The sequence below is a fragment of the Ambystoma mexicanum genome, chromosome 4q (assembly GCF_040938575.1).
Source record: "Ambystoma mexicanum isolate Mex_15411 chromosome 4q, UKY_AmexF1_1, whole genome shotgun sequence".
Lineage (NCBI taxonomy): Eukaryota > Metazoa > Chordata > Amphibia > Caudata > Ambystomatidae > Ambystoma > Ambystoma mexicanum.
The window spans coordinates 788,400,081-788,419,529 of record NC_090928.1 but is presented as its reverse complement, the minus strand read 5'-3'; the positions used below and the strand labels follow the sequence as shown (position 1 = coordinate 788,419,529).

The following is a 19,449-nucleotide window of genomic DNA, read 5'->3' as shown; positions in this document are numbered from 1 at the left end:
AAAAGACAGCAAGTAATGCAATTTCTCATTTAATACTTCTTTGGTTCACAAGTATTTTTAAATATATCACTCCTCATTAACAATTCCAGCAGTGATGAATAATCCCAATAGTAACATTAATTGATACATGATAATCCGTACTTAAACCAGTTGCAATTGTTTGGTTCACCACCAAAACATACAAAAATAACATACACATAACAATCATTACTAGATGCATAGTAATCCATGATGTAAAGAGTTGCAATTGCTTCCTTCAGCATAAAAATGCTCTCACGCATAAGGCCCATCACAATTTTAGAAACAGAGTTTTATCTTGATATTGATTTAAATGATTGACAGGGTAATTCATAGAATTTCGCAGAAAAGTGTCGCAATCGGCTGGCGCAGAGTGTCCGCGTGCGATTGACTGCGCCAGGCACGTGCGATAAAACCGATTTCCGCGCACAGCGTATTCATGGATTACATGCTCCCAAACCAGCCGTGGCGCAGAGTATCGCAGCGACCCTGCAGCAGCGCCAGTAACGCCCCCAAGAACGCCCTCTCGCAAGGAAAAGCCAGCAAAATCGCTAAATCATCGCAAAGGGCTGCGCTAACTCTGGACCAGTTTACAGGGCAGCCAAACAAGGAACGCAAAGCGGGTAACGTGCATATCAGGGGTACACGTGAAGTCATACACGCGATTAGCCAGGGTACGTGTATTACAGGGGTACGCGGGAAGTTTAACACGCGATTGGCCAGGGTACGTGTATTACAGGGGTACGCGGGAAGTTTAACACGCGATTGGCCAGGGTACGTGTATTACAGGGGTACGCGGGAAGTTCAACACGCGATTAGCCAGGGTAAGTGTATTACAGGGGTACGCGTGAAGTCATACACGCGATTAGCCAGGGTACGTGTATTACAGGGGTACGCGGGAAGTTTAACACGCGATTGGCCAGGGTACGTGTATTACAGGGGTACGCGGGAAGTTTAACACGCGATTAGCCAGGGTACGTGTATTACAGGGGTACGCGGGAAGTTCAACACGCGATTAGCCAGGGTAAGTGTATTACAGGGGTACGCGGGAAGTTCAACACGCAATTAGCCAGGGTACGTGTATTACAGGGGTACGCGGGAAGTTTAACACGCGATTGGCCAGGGTACGTGTATTACAGGGGTACGCGGGAAGTTCAACACGCGATTGGCCAGGGTACGTGTATTACAGGGGTACGCGGGAAGTTCAACACGCGATTGGCCAGGGTACGTGTATTACAGGGGTACGCGGCAAGTTTAACACGCGATTAGCCAGGGTACGTGTATTACAGGGGTACGCGGGAAGTTTAACACGCGATTAGCCAGGGTAAGTGTATTACAGGGGTACGCGGGAAGTTCAACACGCAATTAGCCAGGGTACGTGTATTACAGGGGTACGCGGGAAGTTTAACACGCGATTGGCCAGGGTACGTGTATTACAGGGGTACGCGGGAAGTTTAACACGCGATTGGCCAGGGTACGTGTATTACAGGGGTACGCGGGAAGTTTAACACGCGATTGGCCAGGGTACGTGTATTACAGGGGTACGCGGGAAGTTATACACGCGATTAGCCAGGGTACGTGTATTACAGGGGTGCGTGGGAATCATCACACGCGATTAGGCTGGGTGGGTCCTCACAGGTGTTCCCTGTACACCCTCCACGGCCCCTGCAGGCAGTCTACAAAACAGGGGACTACCCTGCACACCTGCTCATGTCCCCCTGCACCCCCACCCCCCCAGCAGTGCAGGGGCAGCCTCCACCAGGCCCCCACTCATGTCTCCCACCACCCCCACCCTCCCGCCACCAGGGGCAGCCTCCACCAGGCCCCCACCCATGTCTCCCACCACCCCCCGCCACCAGGGGCACTCTCCACCAAGCCCCCACCCATGTCTCCCACCACCCCCACCAGTGCAGGGGCACCCTCCACCAGGCCCCCACCCATGTCTCCCAACACCCCCACCCACCAGCACTGTGGGGCACGTGGCCAGCAGGCAGTCAGGCAGCAGCAGATGGCAGGTGGGAGCGTGCTCAGGGCTCTGGGGGGCAGTAATTTCGCCTCCTGGCCAGGAGCGTGGTCTCTCGTGTGTGAACGCGTGGACAGCCTGATAGGTAGTGAAATCCCACACGTCAGCAAAGGCCCTTAGCGCGTAAACCCGTCAACAGCATATGCGCGCCTATAGTCACCTGCACGTGCAGGAAATTGTTGCGTGACACGTCCCAGTGTCAAAGCGTGTGATTGGTGAAAATGGATGTACACGTAGAAGTGACAAAGCGTGTGATTGGTGAAAATGGATCTACACGCAGGAGTGACAAAGCGTGTGATTGGTGAACGTACACGCCGCGTAAGTGACGCTGTACGTGTGGGCCTGTATATAAGGTACATGTAGAACACCATTTCCTTGTACGTGCTTTTCGTGGAGAGCGAGTGGGTGAAATCTGTACTTCTTGTCGTTTCACACGCGATTTACTTCACGGCGTTTCCAGTTCGTATTCCCTGTTACCTCTGACAGCTTTTTCTCTTTTTTCTCTTTTACTGGTTTACCTGGGCCTGTTCCCTCAAACAGTGTCCCCTTCTACTGTTGTCCTGTCTTCTCAGACAGCGTACACATCTTCTTTTGGCGGGGGTTTAGCCAGCCAAACGCGCTCATTCTTCACGCTCTTTTACCTGGCAGACGGTGAGTCACGCACGTATCCAACTTCTGTGCTTGCCCCGTGTGTTGCCTACCCCTTCAGAGGTCATTCTAGGCTGCGTGTGACACGCATACGTTCATTCTTGTGTTACTGGGTGCCACAGCGTAGTGCAGGTTTTTCTTTCTGCACACGTGGTCTAGGAGGGGTTGCGTGCACGTCATCTCCCTTTTTTGGGCCTCCTGTGCGTTGCGTGACCCGTCATCTTTCCCCAGGGGTTACAATCAGCCGTGCTAGAGCACTAGGGTACAATTACCATCTGGTACCCAACCCCTTTGACCCCCAATTGCCCAGGACAATTGTCTACAGCCACTCCCATACGCACATTAATATCAGTGCCATGGCTGGGAGGCGAGGATTCCGTAAGGGTGGCAAAGGTGGAAGAGCCACAAGTGGTGGCCGTGGTGGATCCGGTAGGGGACGTGGTCGTAACTTGCAGGGTGAGCCTGTCCCCCCATGTGTGGAGGACCAGTCAAGGGCACCCATCATCCCCCCCCCCTCCCCCCCTCCCCCCCTCCCGTTGAGGCTGAAGTGGCTGACACCATCCATGCTCAGCCCTTGTTGGACCAGCCCATTGTGGCACCAGACCTGGCTGACTCCATGGCTGACTTCCAGGTCAGCAGGGCTACGACACGTGCGCTGGTGCACGTTGATGCCATCATGCCACGTGGATCTGGGGCAGCAAGGTCATCTACTGCACCAAGGAGGCAGGGCGGAGTGGCTGCAGGGGCAGCTGCGGCTCCATCCACCCCAGCCCTCACACACCCAGCCAGGACAGTGTCGGTCCTAGTCCATGCTGCTGAGATTCCCCCTGACACCATCACACTCGAGCCAATGCCTGCACCAACTCCCATGCTGAGTGTGCAATCCCACACTCCTGATACAGAGTCCACCAGGGCTCCTGCCCCTAGTGTCCAGAGCGGCGCAGGACACTCAGGATCACCACCACCTTCCAAGCGGAAGAGGAAGAGTGCTCGTCCGGCACAGGCTGATGCCCCAGACACGGCTACACAGTCCGGCCCGTCCAGGAAGCCCAGCTTCACGGATGACGAACTGAATGCACTTGTCGAGTATGTGTCCGGACATGACAACGAGATGGTCATTGTTGCAGGATCCAAGACCACACCTGCACAACGCCAGGCACACTGGCAGACCGTTGCGGACATCGTAAGTGCCCTTGGAATCGTGAGGCGCACAGCCAATGATTGCTATAAGCGCTGGAATGACCTAAAGCGCAGGGCAAAGAGTAAGCTGGCCTCAAGTCATGCCGCAACTCTAGTGACTGGAGGTGGGTCTCCAGTAGTAGACATGGAACTCACTCCACATGAGTCAGTCGCTGGGACCTACGTCACGGAGGAACAGATCCAAGGCGTGGGAGATCTGGCTGATTACGAGGCATTGTCCGGTGAGTGCACATGCATGTGTGTGTCATACATGTGCATGGTGTGTGTGTGAGGGCTTCTGTTTGGGTGCCAGGAGAGAGTGTGTGCGCCTCAGTCGTATGGGTCAGCCATGTGCTTCATGCAATACTACCTGCGCAGCTGCATTTGGCCATAGCAGTATCCCTTCTGCCAACAGTAGACATCTAGCACAACTGCACGCCAGTTGCCCTTGAAGTGTCACCTTGACACAACAGATTTGCTTATTTTTCACTGTTCATTCAGTCAGTTTGTTTGCATTCCACCACTTTCACTAGGCATGTCGCTGTCCACTAGTCACATGTCTGACATGGGTATGGTAAAGGGGAGTGACTTTGTTACCTGGATATCATTTGTACACACATGTCCCTGTGCAATTTGACCATTACAGACTGGCAGCTCCAGGTGAAAAATCTGACCTGTTAGAATCAGAAAAGCTATTACATGCGGGAACTGGACTGAATGAATAGGTGCTGCCCTCCTCTCCATCTTCACTCAATAGCAATGGTACATGCCATCTGTGTGATGGCATGTGTGTTTCACCTGCCAATCACAGGCCAATGTGTGATGCCACTGCCAGGCAGCATGCAGAAAATTTGTTCATCTTCCATCTTGGTGTCATCAGTGTGTGCCGTTTGCCTGCACTTCATACGCAGTGAGGGTGCATGCATGGGAGGGTTTTAGTCATGTGGGACATGTCAATCAAGTACTGGTTCTCTTGCTTCTCAGCCCTCAATGTGTGCCATGGTGCTAATGCCTGTTTCCATTACTTTTTTTTCATGTCTTTGCAGGGGAAGACGCACCTGATACTGCTGGGGTTGTGGAGATGGTGCAGACCCAGGAGGTGTCCCAGGGCCGACCAACCACCAGTGAGGGACGTGGTGTGGTGGTGGGGGAGAACCCACAAGTGCTGCAGGTCGTGCTCTCAAGGGGTGTCTCTGGCTGCACCTCCCCCGAGCTGTACTCAGGTGTTGATTCGGATGAGACCTACGTGCCGTCGCTGGTGAGTGTTCCAGGGAGGGATTCTGTTCTGTCTCACCCACCTGCACCAGGGTCAGTACCCTCCATGGGGATGTCAGTGTTGGCAGCTACGCCTTTGGTGGTTACGGATGCAGGGTCACACTCCGCGACATCTGATCCTGTTCCTGGGCCAGCAGATCAGAGGGGGAATGCAGTCCTGCAGCCTCAGGCAGTGCCGGCACAGCAAGGCGCAGTTCGCCTTGCCCCAGACAGGTGTGGTGCCCGCCGACGTGGTGGCCGTACGCCACCTGGCAATACCGCATGGGAGCAATCCATTTACGGTATGGCTACCCAACAGGCTGCATCATCCGAGATGATGGCTCAGGCCATGGATAGGGTGGCCACTTCCATTGTCCCCCCAGAAAGGCTGATGGAGCGACTAGAGCAGGCAACTGACTCCATCTGCCAGTCACACAGGGAGGACATGTTGGGGTCCAACAGGGACAGGCGGGCGGCACTGGCGACTCTGCAGGAGGCCATCTCCATTGAGTCCCAGGGCCACAGGGAAGCCCTGAGGCAGGAGCTCCTACACCTCAGGACGACTCTTGTTGAGCTTGAGGCTTCAACACACCAAAGGACAGAACAGCAGCTGGAGCGTCTCACCCGTACGCTCTCAGCTGAGATGCAGGCAACGAGGGCGGAGGTCCGGGCATCCCGTGAGTTGTTGCATGGGGACCTCCGCACACTCATCCTCCAGAACCAGACCTACCACACCCGCATGCTTGCAGCCATGGAGGAGCAGACTAGGGCCTTGCGTGGGCTGCCTCCCATAGTGCAACCACCTCCGGATGCAGCTGCACAGGGTGACAATAGCGACAGCAGTGACACTCCCACAATAGGGTAGCCGTGTGGGCCATGAGCCCATGGAGGTGTTTTATTTTCCCAGGATCCACGCAGGTGGGTTCTGGTGTGCATCCTGTCCTCGGACCTCCTGGGTGGCCTCCCCAACCCCCCCGGGCCCATCAATGGCCATTTTTGATTTTTTCTTATTTTTATTTTTATTTTGATTTCTTTTATTCCCAATTTTTTTGGGAGGATCTGTTGGCTCCGATCTGTTGGCTCCGATCTGTTGGCTCCGATCTGTTGGCTCCGATCTGTTGGCTCCGATCTGTTGGCTCCGATCTGTTGGCTCCGATCTGTTGGCTTCCGTGGTTCCTGTGGGCATACGCTGCATTGTGGCTGGGCACATGCAGGCTTGTAATGTATTTGGTTCCGATGCTTGGGTTTGAGTCACACACACCCCTCCTGCTTCCCGTTTCCATGGGCTTGCAAAGGGTGTGCCCAAGTGACAGTGAATTACACAGTGACGTTGGACTCCCATGACCTGTGTGGCCAGTCTGTAGTCAATACTGTGTATACATTCCTAGTGCATATTGCTGTTGTGTTGTACACTGCATGTTGCATTGATGTGTAACTCTTCTTCTGTGTCTACCTCCCAATTTGCAGGTCCCTTCCTCAAGTCCACACAAGGACCTCTAGTCTGGCGATGGGGACCATGTTGGCAGCAGTGCACCTACAACTCTACATGGCGCCAACACTGCACAGTTGGTAGTGGTGGGAGTGCAGGCATTTCCAGGTGGTGAGACTACTAATATGTTACATTTTTGATGTCATGTTAATGGTACTACGTGCTCAAGTATGTTGTTGGTCCGGCATTGCTGTGAGCATTTCAGGTGTTGCAGGTTTCTAATAGTGCCACTGTACATAGTGAGAGTGATGTCATGTTGTGGGGATTACTTTGTTTACCTGCAATTAGCATGACATGGCACGGTGTGTCGTGTGGCAGTGCTGGGGTTGGGTTGGCTGACATGGCACTGTCCTCTTGTTGCATTTTGCAAGTGGGTATTCATTTTAGCTGCTTCAATGTGTAACTTCACAAAACTGCATTGGTGGTGTCTGTGTGGGTAGGGATGCACACATTGTGACACTTCCAGGTGAACAATCTCAGGCTGACATGGAATTCCCGGTTCATTCTCCAGACATTCAGGATCAGTGTCAGGTTGAGTCATCATTGATTGTCAGATGGAATGTGCCAGGGCAGTGTGCACTCCACAGGGGTGTGATTTCTATGTGAAGTAATTAGCCACTAGCTGTGTACGGGCTGCCTCCCCCCGTGCCCTTTCCCCTCCCATGCGCAGCGGCTGTGCATGTGGTTGGGGATGTGGGGCCACCACCATGTCCACGGCCAGGCCCCGGCGTGTTGCAACGTTGTGCAGGACACATGCTGCCACTATGATCCTGCACACTACTGGGGCAGCGTATAACAGCTGCCCACCAGAACGGTCAAGGGAGCGAAAGCGTGACTTCAGCACTCCGAATGTGCGCTCCACTATGCCCCTGGTTGTAATGTGGGCTGTGTTAAATCTTACCTGGGGTGGCGTGGTGGGGTTCCGAATTGGCGTCATCATGTGGGGGCTGAGAGGGTAGGCACTGTCCCCTGTGGAGGTGGGGATTGGTATCATTGGTGAGGTTGTGACCTTGCTCAGTATCCAACATGCATGCATGTGCAGTGGCATACATACTCACCAAGCAGCCATGTATCGCCATGCCGCCCAGCTTCTAGGTCCCGGCTTAGGGTGGACATTCGGTAAATGAAGCTGTCGTGGGTGGAGCCGGGATAGTTGGCATATACTGAGGTGATGATTCCCTTGGCATTACATGCTACCTGCACGTTGATGGAATGCCAGTGCTTGCGGTTCCTATAGATGTGCTCAGATGCCCTGGGGGGACGTAGAGCCACATGGGTGCAGTCGATGGCACCTAGCACTTTGGGGAATCGTGCCACTGCGTAAAAATCCAGGGCGGCAGCATGCCTTTCTGCAGGTGTTCTGGGCAGGTATATGTGCCTGCGGACTGATGGGCGTGCAGTCATGATGTTCAAGACCTGGTGTAGGCAGCGTGACTGGGTGGCCTGTGACACCCCACCCACTATGGCACTTGTCCGCTGAAATGATCCAGTGGCTAAGAAGTGCAGTACATTGAGGACCTTCTCCAGGGGGCTGAGTGCTTGGGAGCACAGGGTGGGTGATGTGAGGTCATCCTCCCACTCAGTCACCAGGTCCAGTATGATGTGTGGTGGAAACCTGTACCTCCCATACACCTGGTCATCAGGCATCCCGAAAAGGCTGGTTCTGGGTGTGAATATTCTGGCCCTGACTATCCTCCTCCTCCTCCTTTGGTAGCCCACTGCCACTGCTGCTAGGAACGGTATGTTCATCCTGGCGTCTGAGCTTGTTATTGTTAAAGTCCGCAATTTATGCTTAGCGCGTGTTCTAGGCGAGCGTGTGACCCGCGCAGCCCTGGAATCCTGTTGCCAGTCCAATAGCGTGTGGAAATTCACACGCACCACGGGATACAGCGTGTGACCCGCGCAGCCCTGGAATCCTGTTGCCAGTCCAATAGCGTGTGGAAATTCACACGCACCACGGGATACAGCGTGTGACCCGCGCAGCCCTGGAATCCTGTTCCAAGTCCAATAGCGTGTGGAAATTCACACGCACCACGGGATACAGGTTCGCTGACGTACTTGCGTGTGTAAGTGGCCGCGCACCCATTAAATACACGTACATAGGCCAATCGCGTGTACGCGCACTTTTGTCCAATTACACGCGATGACACTCTGACGTGCAGTATCTCCACGTGTGCCCCGTCATCACGTCCTGAGTGGGGAACACCCGTGCGGGTCACGTCACAGACGCGCTTACGCGCTGAGGGACTCTGGTCCAATAGAATCGCGTATGCGTGCTGACGCGCTTACGCGCTAAGGGCCTTTCCTCGGATTTCACGCTGACGTGCAGGATTTTCACGTGCCAAATCACTCCGTATCAAGCTGGCCACGCGAAAACACACGGAAGCCCACGCTCCTGCCCAGAAGGCCGAGTTACTGCCCCCCAGTGCCCCGAGCAGCCTCCCACGTGCCATCTGCTGCTGCCTGCCTGCCTGCCTGCTGCCACCGTGCCCTGCCATTTGGTGCCTGCACATCAGCCATCTGCAGGGGTCCAGTTGCTGTGTCCACCCCTGCTGGAACTGAAGACTCCCGACTGGTATTACATCGCTCCACAGCCCAGCCCCAGGACCCAGTTGCCCACCCACACCTGCCTCTGGGGTTGCCATGTCGGGCACTTCCACATCTGGCACCAGTGGCAACCCCAGGCCAGAGGGGCAGAGGGGCACCAGCTTCACTGTCACCGAAGTTGGTGTCCTGGTGGAGCATGTCCTGGGGCAGTATGATGCCCTCTTTGGATCGTCCCGCGCCAGCAAGGAAGGACGGCAGAGGATCTGGGCCGACTGTGTGGTTGCCATCAACGCGGAGGGGGTGGCAACCCGCGACGTCCTGAAGATCAAGAAGCGCTGGGAGGACTTGAGGTCCAGGACCCTTGTGAAGGCCCGGCGCCTCGTGGAGGGGGGCCGGGGCCGCATGAGTACCATCCAGATGAGGGTCCTGGAACGCGTACGCCCAGCGCTCCACGCCCAGATCCTTGAGAGGGAGGCCCGTCTGGAGTTGAGCGGTAAGTGTCCATGCATTACTGTGTGAGACAGGGCATGTTGCGGTGTGCTGGTTCTATGATACTTGCCTGTATGTGTGCCATAGCCCATGTATGCATGTATGTGTGCAGGGACATCATGGTAATGCATGTGCGACCAGTGATGTGTGATGCACATGGTTGTTGCATGTGTTGAAATGCCGCATGGGGAGCCCTAATCAGATTATGAACATGAGAGCATGCCAGTCTCTGTACCTGAACATGGGTGGGGGTGAGGGATGGGTGCTGATGCCAGGTACATATATGGTAGCCATGTCTGTGTGCCTGACCTGCGTGTCTGTGACTTGTGCATGCCATGGATGCATGACACATGTGTGTGACAATGCAGAGATTCAGTAAAGCAGCAAAATTACCCTTGTATCCGCTGTGTTTGGTGTGTTTGGGGCCAGATGGATGTGACTGAGGTGATGTGTGTGCATGTGATGGGCATGAGCCATGATGCATGTGAGTTACATATCATTGAATGTTTCAAGAGTCCATTGGACATGCATGGAAATGTCCATGGCATGCACCATGCCTGTTACTGTGTGTGTTTTGCCTGGACTGGCCCATGTGTTGTGGAGGGACATGATGGAAGTGTACTTTGACAGTGGTGCTCATCTGCTATTGCTTCCTGTCTAGGGGACCATTGTACAGTGCCCTGATGCTTGTGTTCTTTGTCTCCCTCTACGCAGCGGCTAGTGAAGAAGAGGGCGGAGATGGCGCTGTGGAGCAAGGCGGCGGGGATGCCCCCACGGCTGCAGCGGAAGGGGTGGGTGAGCCCCCACAGGGGCCTGCTACGGTGGGAGACGGTGAGGAGCCATCCAGGTTGGTGGTTTGCACAGAGGAGGAGGAGGCCGCCACTGGGGCACACATGGGGCCTGGTGGGGGCATCCCTGCTGGTGCAAGTGGTGCAGTCCAGGGCCAGGGGCAGGAGGCAGCACAGGTCACCGTGGAGGGGCCTGTGCATGTCGCTGTCCCTGACCCTGTGAGTGCACCACCATGCACCAGCAGGGATGCCCCGTCCCAGGCCTGTCCGCAGGTAGAGGGGATGTCCATGTCACCTGACTCCCCTCCACCTGCGGACGTGGGAACCCCTGGCCGTGCGGAGAAGGTCCTGATTGGGGTCGCGTTGCGCACGGCTGCGATTCGTGATGCCGTGCGTGCTTCCCGGGAGGAGCACGCACGTCATCACGAAGTGCACCGTGCCGACGTGGCCCAATTGGGATCGGCCATGTTCGGGGGTTTCCTGCATGTGTTGGCCAATGTGGCGGCCCTCTCCTCCTCTGTGCAGGCTATCCACCAGTCGTTCTCCTTGCCGTCTTCCAGCCCAGATGCCACCAGGGCCCCCTGTGGACCTGCCCCGACCAATGCAGCCAGCTCGGTGGGGATCCCATCCCTGCCACAGTCGGGAGTCAGAGATCCAGCAGGGGTGGACACCAGAGCAACTGGACCCCAGCAGATGGAGGATGTGACGGCATCATCGGGCAGGGCACGTGCACGACGGCGTCGGTGGTTTCCATCAGCCTGGATGCCGTCGTGCTGGCACAGGCAGTTGCGTCGGAGGCAGCAGCAGGCTCAACGTGGGAGGCATCATGGCTCGGGGCCATCAACATCAGGGGTGCAGGCATCGGCCGGAGGGCAGGAGAACCCTGGAATGGGAGTGGCTTCCGTGTGGGAGAGGTTGTGCCAGCGGATAGGTGCGGAGCGGCAGCGGGCAGAGGAGGAACGGCTCACGATGGTCAGGGCGGAGGACTCCATGCGGAGGGCGCTGAGGCGGGCTGAGTGCCTCGAGGGTCTTCGCAGGGAGTTTGAGCTTGACACTGCGTTATCCCTGCGGGACCTCGGGGCCAGGGAACATGCCCGCCTCCAAGCCATTGAGCAGGAGTTCGAGGATGCCCTGGCCCATGACAACAACCAGTGAGCCGTCCGAATAGCCCGCTGCCTTTGTATATAGTTGTATAGTTAGGGTTAGGTTTCCTTTGTTTTTTTGAATTTTTTTTGGGTTGCGATTGGACAATGCACCACTTTTTTGTATATAGTTCCCTTTTTAGTTAGTAGTCAGTTAGGTTTAATTTGGTAGGGCTCATGGACCCAGGATTATCTTCTTGATTGGCTTATTTTATTTTTTCATAACTTTTTTCATGGACATTCATCTTGTTTTGTTTGATTTGCTTTGTGTTTTTTCTTATTTGCTGTTCAATACATATTATTTTTTTAATCTTCAATGTGTCGTATCATCTCATTGCTTTCAGGCATGTCATGTTGGGTGTTTTGTCATTCACTTGCAGCCATTGTGTGTGACAGACATGTGTTAAATTGCATTATTTACATTGGGGGTGTAACATGTAATTGCCTTTGATATGTGGGTGGGTGTGATAGTTGGTTGGGCCTTTTGGCAGGGGAGGATGGGCATTACGGACATGATTGGGGAATGTTGGGACCCAGGTGCAGGGGGGCATGGATTGGACATGGGTGGGGGCCTGCTGGCAGGTGCCCCACAGTGCTGGGGGGTGGGGGTGGTGAGAGACATGAGTTGGACATGGGTGGGGGCCTGCTGGCAGGTGCCCCACAGTGCTGGGGGGTGGGGGTGGTGGGAGACATGAGTGGGGCCCTGGTGGAGGGTGACCCTGGTGGCTGGGGTTTGGGGGTGGTGGGAGACATGAGTTGGACATGGGTGGGGGCCTGCTGGCAGGTGCCCAACAGTGCTGGGGGGTGGGGGTGGTGGGAGACATGAGTGGGGCCCTGGTGGAGGGTGACCCTGGTGGCTGGGTTTTGGGGGTGGTGGGAGACATGAGTTGGACATGGGTGGGGGCCTGCTGGCAGGTGCCCCACAGTGCTGGGGGGTGGGGGAGGTGGGAGACATGAGTGGGGCCCTGGTGGAGGGTGACCCTGGTGGCTGGGGTTTGGGGGTGGTGGGAGACATGAGTTGGACATGGGTGGGGGCCTGCTGGCAGGTGCCCCACAGTGCTGGGGGGTGGGGGTGGTGGGAGACATGAGTGGGGCCCTGGTGGAGGGTGACCCTGGTGGCTGGGGTTTGGGGGTGGTGGGTGACATGAGTTGGACATGGGTGGGGGCCTGCTGGCAGGTGCCCCACAGTGCTGGGGGGTGGGGGTGGTGGGAGACATGAGTGGGGCCCTGGTGGAGGGTGACCCTGGTGGCTGGGGTTTGGGGGTGGTGGGAGACATGAGTTGGACATGGGTGGGGGCCTGCTGGCAGGTGCCCCACAGTGCTGGGGGGTGGGGGTGCAAGGGGACATGTGTTGGTGTTCATTAGTTCAAGGAGACATGTGCCTTTGCTGGGGGGCATGCCCATGTTGGGTGGGCTGCCTGCGGGACATGACCAGGGATGCAGGGTAGTCCCCTGTGGTGTGGGCTGCCTGCAGGGGCCGTGGAGGGTGTACAGGGTACACCTGGGAGGAGCCACACTGTCAAATCACATGTGGAACTTCCCGCGCACCCCTGAAATACACGCGCCCAGGCTATTCGCGTGTGGAACTTCCCGCGCACCCCTGAAATACACGCGCCCAGGCTATTCGCGTGTGGAACTTCCCGCGCACCCCTGAAATACACGCGGCCAGGCTATTCGCGTGTGGAACTTCCCGCGCACCCCTGAAATACACGCGCCCAGGCTATTCGCGTGTGGAACTTCCCGCGAACCCCTGAAATACACGCGCCCAGGCTATTCGCGTGTGGAACTTCCCGCGAACCCCTGAAATACACGCGCCCAGGCTATTCGCGTGTGGAACTTCACGCGCACCCCTCAAATTCACGCGCCCAGGCTATTCGCGTGTGGAACTTCCCGCGCACCCCTGAAATACACGCGCCCAGGCTATTCGCGTGTGGAACTTCCCGCGAACCCCTGTAATACACGTAGCCCGCTCCCCCAGGCCCGATCGCGTGAGGAACTTCCCGCGCACCCCTCAAATTCACGCGCCCAGGCTATTCGCGTGTGGAACTTCCCGCGAACCCCTGTAATACACGTAGCCCGCTCCCCCAGGCCCGATCGCGTGAGGAACTTCACGCGAACCCCTGTTATACACGTAGCCCGCTCCCCCAGGCCCGATCGCGTGAGGAACTTCCCGCAAACCCCTCAAATTCACGCGCCCAGGCTATTCGCGTGTGAAACTTCACGCGAACCCCTGAAATATACGTAGCACGCTCCCCCAGGCCCGATCGCGTGTGGAACTTCACGCGAACCCCTGTAATACACGAAGCCCGCTCCCCCAGGACCCATCGCGTGAGGAACTTCACGCGAACCCCTGTAATACACGTAGCCCGCTCCCCCAGGCCCGATCGCGTGAGGAACTTCACGCGAACCCCTGTAATACACGTAGCCCGCTCCCCCAGGCCCGATCGCGTGAGGAACTTCACGCGAACCCCTGTAATACACGAAGCCCGCTCCCCCAGGCCCGATCGCGTGTGGAACTTCACGCGAACCCCTGTAATACACGTAGCCCGCTCCCCCAGGCCCTATCGCGTGAATAACTTCACGCGAACCCCTGTGATGCACGTACCCTGCAAATCGCGTGTGACACTTCCCGCGCACCCCGGTATACATGCACACGTATTTTTTGTCAGCGGGTGTCCGTGTTTGTGGGTACCCCTTTGCACGTCATTTTTCCTGGAGGGCCACAGTATGGGACATTCATCATGGCAGTATATAGGTGCTATTTGTTGGCGCACCTTTTGGCGCACATTTCTTACAGCCGCAGAGACGCTACCGCCTCCTTTCTTGTGGCGGTCGTGTTTGTGCCTGTGCGCTGGTTTGAGCGTGCGCTTTTTCCCCTATTCCCCTATTCTATTCCATGAATACGTGTTGTAGGCGAGCGTGTGGGCGTTCCGCGCACTTGTGCCCTGTACTTCCCCCGTTTTGGCAAGTTGTTCCCCATTCCGAGTGTTACGCCCGTGTTCCGCCTACTTTTATTGCGTGCGCCGCGCTATGTGCGATTTTCGCTGTGGCCTGTGCGATTTTCGCTGTGACCTGGCGCACGCTGTTAGATGGCCTGTGCGCTAACGTGCGCCGCGGACTTTTTATCGCACATCCGCTGGTTTTCTCGCGCACGGACTTCCATGAATCGACGTGCGCTGCTTTTCGTGCGATTTTCGCACGTTCACTGCGATTTTCGCTATTCCACTGCGATTCGCACGTTTTTGCCCACTTGCGCCGCGCTAATTATTCCATGAATCAGCCTCTTAACATTTAATTTATAGGAAACTAGAAGATGTACCCGTGCTCCGAAACGGGTTCTGTAGACAGACATGAATGATAACACTGATCCTGTAGGTCACTGTTCAGTTTCGCTTATCGCTTGATGTGCTCTGAACCCTGAAGTAAACTGCAGTGAAAATGGGTGCGTGTGGCTGGCTGACATACCCCCGAGCAGACGTTGAGGGGAGGCGAAAGTTGGTGTGCTGCTGCATACTGAGACCTACTGTGCTCTTTCCCCACCTGTCGCCTCACCCTGGCATGGTGCAGTTCGTTGCAGTGCATTGAGGTGCAAATATCTCGGAAACCGGGCATCCTAGGGCCTGGAATTCAAGTTTTGTTCCTCGTGTCAGGTCTGGTCCTTCTAAGACCACATTGATGTTTCGCTGATTTCATGCAATCGTCTCATGTGTGAAGATGCTGATATCCGGGTTAAGGGGTGGGTTGTTCAAATGCCATATAGCTAGAAATGTCTGGAGGTTCCTGACAGGCAACTATGCAAAACATGGTGAAGATCAGTGAAAGGGTTTGGAATTGTATAAGGAACAATGCTTTGCCAAGCCACGAATTTTGACTTGTGCTGAAATCCGTGGAACGGGTGGGAGGTCCAAATGTCATGCAGCCAAAATGTGGTGCAGATTCGTGCAACTGTATACAATTGTATAAGGAACATTGCTTCACCAAGCCACGAACTCACAAACAAATGTTGAGTTATGCTGAAATCCAGAGAAAGGGTTGGGTGCCCAAATGTAATGTAGCCAACATTTGGTGAAGATTTTTGAAACTGTGTGCAATTGTATAAGGAGCATCTCTTTGCCAAGCCGCACACCCACAAACACATTTTGACTTGTTCTGAAATCCATTGTATGGGGTGGGTTGTCCAAATGTCCTGTAGCCAGTAATGTCCGGAGGGTCCTAACAGGCAACTATGCAACATTTGGTGCTGATTGGTGCAATGGTGTGGAATTGTATAAGGAAAAACGCTTCTCCACAAATTCTGCCACAAACAAACAAACAGATCTTGACTTCTATATGTAGATTACCAGCCCCAACAACTAAAGCAGTGTTAGACTGTCAGGACTACTCACAATGTATATCTGCACATGAATATAGTCACTTGAAGTTGGCCAGTGTTGAGGTACTCTTTGATCAAGAGATTAGCAGTTCTGCCCCTGACACATTTTGTCTCTATATGAAAACAATGATATCAAGTCAGTGTCAGCAATGTTTGTGTTCTTTCCTGTAAGGAATCACTTTGGTGTCTGCAACTGTCCTCCAATGGTAGTGTAGCTGACCAACAAGGAGCTTGGTCAGTCTCGATGCTGTCATAGCAGGCATCCCGCCAGCCCATTAGGTGACACAATGAAGATACAATAAAATCCAGGCATAGACGCAAATAACAAATTAAAAGAAAACACATTCTCTGAATACCAGTAAGATCAGTGAAACCTGGGCTGACTGGCCTACAAGGAACTCTAGAGATATTCTTTGGGGCTCTCTGACCCATGTGGCTCTTCTGTGTGGGTACCCAGGTTTTCTGCCCCTACCACCTTCCCTTTTACAAACGTTGCCCCCTTTCACATCTGTTCTCTTCCTCATATTCATTTGAAGTAAAACATATATTATGAAGCTTACAGTATGTCTTTACCCACTATTAACATATGTTATATGTTGATTTTTTGTTATGATTATTTACTTTTTGATTTAAACATAGGACCACATATAGCTTTATGCTTCTTTGGCTAATTCTTTCCAAATATTATTGTGTGAGAATCCCCCAAACATGTATTTATTTATTTATTTATTTATTTATTTATTTATGTATGTATTGTTTGCAAGTTAGGCGCTTATACATCAAGTAAATTATGTTTCAAAGCGCCCACAGGGCAACAGGGAGGGGATATAGGACATAGGAATGAGAGACATTCATGAACATAAAGATATTAAATACAGTGGAGGGGAAACAGAAATGACAAACATACTAGGCCTTGTGAGTATTCAGAATGTGCAGAAGGGACGGGGCAGTGGGGGGTCAGTGCTGGGGTGCCTGCACTCGTGGGTGAGCGACAGATGAAGTGCATGGTAAGATAAGTGCGCGCCTCAAGTACTGAGGGTGTACCAGTGCTAAAGATAGACAGAAGCTGGGGCGATTGAGTGTGGGGTGTCACGGCCTTGAGGATGCATAAGGGACTGTGACATTAGCAGAGGAAAGAAGGGGGGGAAGGAGGTGGTAAAGACGAATGTCTTGAGGAGCTTACGTAACTTAAGGAATTCCTGCTCAAGACGCAGAGGGAGGGGGAGGCTGTTCCATAGAAGAAAGCCAGCTGAGGAAAGCGATCAACCTCCAGCCCTCTGTTTACCGAAACACTTTACACAGAGAGAGTTGGTGCCAGAGGCACACAGAGGTCTAGAAGGGGAATATTGAATATGAGAGAGTTGCAGATGGTGTGGTCCCAGGCCCAAGAATGTCTTGTCGATGATGCAGAGGGATTTGAATTTAATCTGTGAAGCGACCGGGAGTATGTGAAGATTTTTTTAAGCAGGAGAGATGTGGTTCCTAGCTGTGAGGCCGAGGATAAGTCTTTCTGCCCTATGCTGGATTAGCTTGAGGGGTGCAGAGTGGTAGAAGGTAAATTCAGAAGGAGGCTATTGCTAATGTCAAGCCTAGAGAGAACCAGGGCTCGGGTAACACTGAGCTTCTTGGGGAAAGTGAGAAACGGTAGAATTCCTTTGAGAAGGTAGACTTGAACGTGGGACTTCTTGGCTGTGCCTGTGTGTGAGGGAGGAAGGAGAGAGAGGAGTTGAGTTGAAGATGACTCCAAGGTTTCTGGCTTCAGAAGAAGGAACAGGGGGAGAGCCCTGGAGGAAGGGCAGAGTGAAGGGTAGAAGGAGGGATCAGGGGTCCCAATGATGAGGATCTCAGTTTTGCTGGAATTGAGGCAGAGATCATTGTGTGCACCAGGCCTGGATGTCAGAAGGCAGTCAGGAATGATGGAAGGTGCAAGAGGGTGTTAGGAAGAATTCTCCAGAATGGCTTATTTCACTTACCTACTGAGTCCCTCAGCAGCTTTGCTGGATTTCTAGGATTTATTATTTTCACCTGGTACGAGTGTGAGCCTTTTTTCCCACTCTTACATGTGTTTTGCTGTGTGTTTAACATTTTTGTGTTCATAGACTGTGGAGCCTCACCTACTCCATAGGCATCATCATTTTGCTGCGTGTCACACAGCACCTTTAGTGCAGTGACACAGGATTGTCTTTTTCAGACTTCCCACTTTAAACTCCATTTTCTGGGACTGACTACTGTCTCCCAGAACATGTAAAGTTACCATTGACTTTATTAGTCTTTTTAAATTCACAGACCCAATACAACCTATTTTACATAGAGTACTGGAAAGGGTTAATAGTTATCCCTTTTTCTCTGTCTCTCATTGAGTATTATTTTGTTCCCCTTTCTTTAGGATTTGGCTGGTGGCAGTGGCATCTACCATATTTCTCCTACCGCGGTCTATGTAAATAGCCTTGGTACTGTTTTAGGCTATGCTAATAGCCTCAAACTTAAATCCGCTGGACCCCATTTACTTTTATTTGGTTCCGGCTGGGTTTATTCGCCATTTCTTTTTGTAAAGGTCTTTCTCGTGTTTTACTCTGCGCGCCAAACCAGGTTTGGTTCCTTTGTTTGCCGTCCTTGGGGGCTTCTGCACAGAAGCCCTCCTTAGGTGCCTGAGAGTCTGGGTAGACAGGATGTGAGGGAGAGGTTTTACGGCCCCTGCACAGGGTTCCCTTGGAAACCCAAGTTCCACTCTTGTTTGATTGGCTAGGTGACTGTCCTGCAATGACAGCCACCCTGCTGTGTGATTGACAGCCAGGCTGTGTGAATGGGTCAAAACTGCATGCAAACCAGGTCTCTGGGACTTGGAAGGCAGAGTCGCCACTGGATCGAGAGAACAGAAGAGAAGCTGAAAGAAGAGGACCACTACCACGACTGAACGTCCCGGTGAAGCCCTGCATCGGGTCCGAATCTCCAAACTTCGACGACAGAGAAGATCTGTAAGGAATCTTCTTCCGTTGAGCTGGTGGGACCAACCAGTTCGCCAAACACCAAGCAAGGCCGCCCTCCCCTGATCGAATTTGCTGTGCACAGCTGCAGTGAACCGGATAGCCAGGAGACCGGACCCTGTTTGGGTTTTAAGGAGCGCACCTTTTATTCGTTGCTTTGCTCTGCTGCTGGTTTCTTCACTGGGCAGTGCAGGACCTTCCAGCCTTCCTTCTTCATGTCAGTCCGACAGTCGCTTCAGGAACTATGAGCTTGCAGGATCTGCCAGGAACTTCTGCCTCAGCTACAGCATTCTTCTTCTTCTAAGGTACTGTTCAAACCTGGTTGATCGTACCGTCTGACCGCGGTGACAGTGTTTTAAATCTTTCGCCAATCGGAGAGCTTGTCCTTCTCTACTCTTTTAAGTAACTTTTCTTCCAACCAACTTGGTTTCGAACTCTTGGCAAAGACTTAACCACAAACTACTCTGAACTGCGTGATTCTCTGCAAAGACTCTGAACCATTAACATTGGCCCAGG

The 19,449-nt window shown here is 53.7% G+C and overlaps 1 protein-coding gene across 1 annotated transcript in view; it reads right to left on the bottom strand.

Annotated features, from left to right (window-relative positions):
- The window catches only part of PCSK2 (proprotein convertase subtilisin/kexin type 2), a 1,398,208-nt gene that overhangs the window by 536,396 nt on the left and 842,363 nt on the right, over window positions 1-19,449 (bottom strand). The window lies entirely within an intron of this gene.